Here is a 5,417-nt window from a genome sequence, read left to right on the forward strand (position 1 = left end):
TTGATTTTCTAACTATTTTATGTCATTAATGACTTAAATTTCAATTATGTGAATTTAATTGTCTAATTTCTTTGAATAATTATGATCAAAAATATGTTTTAAATTATTGATCCTAGGATTAGAAATAATTTTAATCAAGCAATAAACATTTATGGTTGTATGATATTGTGAATTATGAGTTTATTACCACGATTTAAAATTATTTCAATCTAAATCACAAAGTAATTGTTGAGCTTTCATCATGTCATCTAAATGTACGTAATTAAAGACAATGTTCTAAACCCTATATTATGTATAATTGTATGATCCCCAAAATAGAAGGGAAAGATAATACATAAAAAATTGTATTTGAGGGATTCTGGCTAAGGAAAGACTTGGTTATTAATAGCTATTAAATATATGTTTTAAATATTTGGTTTAATAGTGTTATTTAAATTTTTCAAACTTGGAATCTCTATAACTACTTGCATGCTTTTATTGGCATTTTACGTTATAATATTTTACTAATTAGATAATTTTAGGAAGCGTAATGGCTCGTCGCACAAACCGATCGGTTCCCCAAGGAAGAAGCGACACGACTGAAGCAATCCAAGCCATGAATGCAATGGCCGCAACAATGGCCCAACAAGCTGTGATCCAGGCTCAACGCGATGCACAGTGGGATTAGAGAGATGAAGCAACCAGTGTAGCAAGAGCATTGAATGAATTTCGTTGACAAGATCCGCCTAAATTCAAAGCGGAACATGACCCCAACAAGGCTGATCTTTGGCTGCTAGAAATCGAGAAGATCTTCGAGATCCTACACTCCCCTGACAATGCGAAAGTAGAGTATGCGACCTATTTGATGATTGGTGAAGCTGAATACTGGTGGCGAGGTGCGAAGAAAATGATGGAGACAAATCATGAAGAGCTAACCTGGGAGGCTTTCAAGAATAAGTTCCTAGAAAAATACTTCCCGAAAAGTGCTAGGGCTGAGAAGGAGGCCCAAATTCTGAAGTTGTATCAAAGGAATCTCACGATAGCAGAATATGCGGCAAAGTCCGAGTCCCTAGAAAAGAACTTCCGTTATTTCCTAAATTAGATAGATGAAGAATACATGTGCGAGAGGTTTGAAAGCGGGCTTAGGTATGAGATTAAGGAGTTAGTGGGGCCATTGGAGATACGCCAATATCAAGTGCAAGTGGAGAAATGCAAGAAAGTGGAGCAGATGAAATAGAGCCGCCTGAATAGGGGTGCTGTAGGTGGACCCATCAGACCTCAGGTAGAGATTTAAAGCCACCCATATCATGAGAGTCATAAGTTTGGCCTCTAAATGTTAATATTTGCCTCTAAATGTTTATATTTGAAATAGGGGCATAACGACCAACAGAATAGGGGCAGGCAACATCAACAACACAAGCCATATGCCCGACCACTGGGGAATGCTAGAGATCAACCTCGACCTCAAAACGGGGAAGGCGTACCCTGTTAAGTGTTTTCGCTGCAACAGAGAAGGACACAAGATATCTGAGTGTCCAATCAGACCAAGGGTTTGTTACATTTGTCAAAAACCAGACCATTTTGCAAATGAATGTCCTGAACGAAAGAATGATAGAGTTGTCAACCGCAACAATATCAACGACAATGTTGTACGCCCTACTTCCAAGGGACGTGTCTACGACATCAATGGAGAGGAAACTCCATCTTCCTCTGAACCTATCCATGGTGAGTGTTTAACTGCTGAAAAATCACTTAATGTAATTTATGATTCGAGGGAAACACACTCATTCATTTCATTAGATTGGGTGGATTCGCTCCAACTTATTGTTACTGCTTTGCTGTTTGATTTGGTGGTTACCCTACCTTCTACCGAATCAGTGAAATGTAATACGGCTTACTTTCAATGTCCGTTGATTGTGTTCGATATGAGATTCAACGTTGATTTGATTTGTATTCCCCTCATGCTTGTGGGAGTGATCCTTGGAATCGATTGGTTGTCAAGCTATTATGTTCTATTGGATTGTGCTCGTAAGCCTATGATATTCCCAAACCCAGGTGTTTCTCGATTCCTCGATACCAATAAATTGAACTTCTCTTTGAAAGGGGGAGTTCAGAAGTGTGTTTCCCTCAACTCAGTCAGTACGAAGCTAGAGGTGGAGGTAGACAGGATACTTGTGGTCGAAGATTTTCCAGAGGTATTTCCGTCGGATGTACCAAGATTACCCCTAGTTCGTGATATTGAATTCTCAATTGATGTGACTCCGGGTACAGGACCTATATCTATTGCCCCATATTGAATGTCTCCATCGGAATTGTTAGTGTTGAAAAATCAGTTGGAGAACCTTTTATCTAAACAGTTTATGCGACCGAGTGTCTCACCTTGGGGAGCACTGGTGCTCCTAGTGATGAAGAAGGATGGAAAGTCTAGACTTTGTGTCGATTACCGTTAGCTTAACAAAGTCACCATCAAAAATAGGTATCCCTTACCACGAATTGATGATTTGATGGATCAACTCAAATGAGCAATGATATTTTCAAAGATTGATTTGGGTGAAGGAAGAAGACATTCCTAAAACTGCATTCAGAACTCGCTATGGACACTTTGAGTATTTGGTGATGCCTTTTGGTGTCACCAATGCACCAGCTATTTTCATGGACTACATGAATCGTATATTTCACCCCTTCTTAGACAAATTTGTAGTGGTCTTCATTGATGACATATTGATTTATTCTAAGAGCCTGGAGGAACATGAAGTTCACCTACGTCAAGTTTTGCAAGTCTTGAAGGACAAGAGATTGTATGCTAATTTGGGGAAATGTGAATTCTGGTTGGAGGAGGTGAAATTCTTGGGACACGTTATTTCAAAGGAAGGTATCGCTGTCGACCCAACTAAAGTAGAGGCTGTGGTGGCATGGAAACAACCACAGACCGTCACAGAGATTAGAAGTTTCTTGGGCTTGGCTGGATATTATAGAAGATTCATTGAGGATTTTGCCAAGATTGCAGCGCCGTTGACACAACTCACAAGGAAGAATCATATTTATGCATGGACGGAGGAATGTGAGAGGAGTTTTCAGATGATGAAAGAGAAGCTAACTACATCACCGGTGTTGGTGTTACCACAACCAGAAGAACCATATGAAGTTTATTGTGATGCTTCTTTACAAGGGTTGGGTTGTGTACTTATGCAGAACAAACAGGTGGTAGCATATGCTTCAAGACAGTTGAAGGTGCATGAGAAACATTATCCCACGCATGACATGGAGTTGGCTGCAATAGTTTTTGCACTAAAAATTTGGAGGCACTATCTGTATGGGTGCAATTTTGATGTATACAGTGACCATAAAAGTTTGAAATACTTGTTCGACCAGAAGGAGCTTAATATCCGACAGCGGAGATGGATGGAGTTCATCAAGGATTATGAGTTCACGTTGCACTATCACCCAGGAAAAGCCAATGTGGTGGCTGATGCCTTGAGTAGGAAGCGAACCCATTTGTCATCCATAACATTGAAAGGATTAGAGTTGTTAGAGAATTTTCGTGGCTCGGATCTTAATATGGATTCTTTGTCGGGAAAAGTACAATGTGGAATGATCGTTATAGATAATAAACTAATGAATGAGATAAAAGCCCTTCAAGCGACCGATGAGGCTATTTAGGGGAGACGAAAATTGGTTGAGACCAGTAAGGCTCCCGAATTTGAAATGGGTCCAGATAACATTTTGTGGTGTAATAAACGTATTTGTGTGCCGGATAATGCAGAGTTGAGAAAAACCATTTTGGATGAGGCCCACAAGAGAAATCTGAGTATTCACGGCAAGGCTCCCGAATTTCAAATGGGTCCAGATAACATTTTGTGGTGTAATAAACGTATTTGTGTGCCGGATAATGCAGAGTTGAGAAAAACCATTTTGGATGAGGCCCACAAGAGCAAACTGAGTATTCATCCTGGTACTACAAAGATGTATAAAGACTTGAAGCAAAGATTTTGGTGGCCAGGAATGAAGAAACAAGTGGCGGAATATGTGGCGTCTTGCCTGACTTGCCAAAAGGCTAAGGTTGAACACCAAAAACCTGTTGGATTGTTGCAGTCATTAGATGTACCAGTGTGGAAATGGGATAGCATATCTATGGACTTTGTGGTGGCATTACCTAAGACTCAGAAGAAATTTGACTCCATTTGGGTGATTATTGACAGGCTCACAAAATCCGCACATTTCATACCTGTAAGGACTACTTACAATGTATCTAAGCTTACAGAGATTTACGTTGCGGAAATTGTTAGATTACACGGGATACCATCTAGCATTGTGTCTGATAGAGATCCAAAGTTCACTTCTCTTCTGTGGGGAGCATTGCATGAGGCATTGGATACTAAATTGAGATTGAGTTCCACCTACCACCCTCAAACCGATTGTCAAACTGAAAGGACTATTCAGACATTAGAGGATTTGCTAAGAGCTTGTACATTAGATAACAGAGGAAGTTGGGATGATCTATTGCCTCTTGTTGAATTTACCTATAATAATAGCTATCATGCAAGCATCGGTATGGCCCCGTACAAGGCTTTGTATGGGCGCAAGTTCCAAACTCCATTGTGTTGGTATCATGATGGTGAAAACTTAATCGTATGGCCAGAGCTGGTGCAACAGACTACAGAGAAGGTGCGTCAGATCCAAGAGCGGATGAGAACACACATAGCAGGCAGAAGAGTTATGATGATCGACATAGGAGACCCTTGGAGTTTCAGGAGGATGAACATGTATTCTTGAGAGTGACGCCTACTACTGGAGTTGGTAGGGCATTGAAGTCTAAAAAGCTTACGCTGAAGTTTATTGGACCATACCAAATTCTTCGACGTGTGGGTCTAGTGGCGTATCAAATGACCATACCAAATTCTTCGACGTGTGGGTCCAGTGGCGTATCAAATTGCTTTACCACCGAATTTAGCCAATTTACATGATGTGTTCCATGTATCACAATTGACGACGTACATGGCAGATCCATCCCATATTATTGCGCCATATGATATTCAATTGAAGGAGAATTTTACCTTCGAGGTCCCACCGATAAGCATCGCCGACAAAACTACCAAACATTTTAGGGGAAAGGAAATTCCATTGGTTAAGGTGATTTGGAACTAGACGACTGGGGATGCTACTTGGGAGTTGGAAGAGAAGATGAGAGAGCTTTACCCAGACCTTCTAGAGACCTCTTAGTTTCGAGGACGAAATTATTTTAAGGGGGTAAGTATTGTAACACCCTTTTTCTAATTAATTAATTTAAAATCGTTAGTTTTGTTTATCCTTTTATTAATTTAGTGTGACGATAGTAAGATAATTATTCTTTGGATGTTTAATTATTTGATAAAGTATTTTCATATTAAATAATTTATTATTTGGATTTTTATTATTGACTAAGTAAAATTCGTAGAAAT

This window comes from Cicer arietinum, chromosome 4 (assembly GCF_000331145.2).
Source record: "Cicer arietinum cultivar CDC Frontier isolate Library 1 chromosome 4, Cicar.CDCFrontier_v2.0, whole genome shotgun sequence".
Taxonomy (NCBI): Eukaryota; Viridiplantae; Streptophyta; class Magnoliopsida; order Fabales; family Fabaceae; genus Cicer; species Cicer arietinum.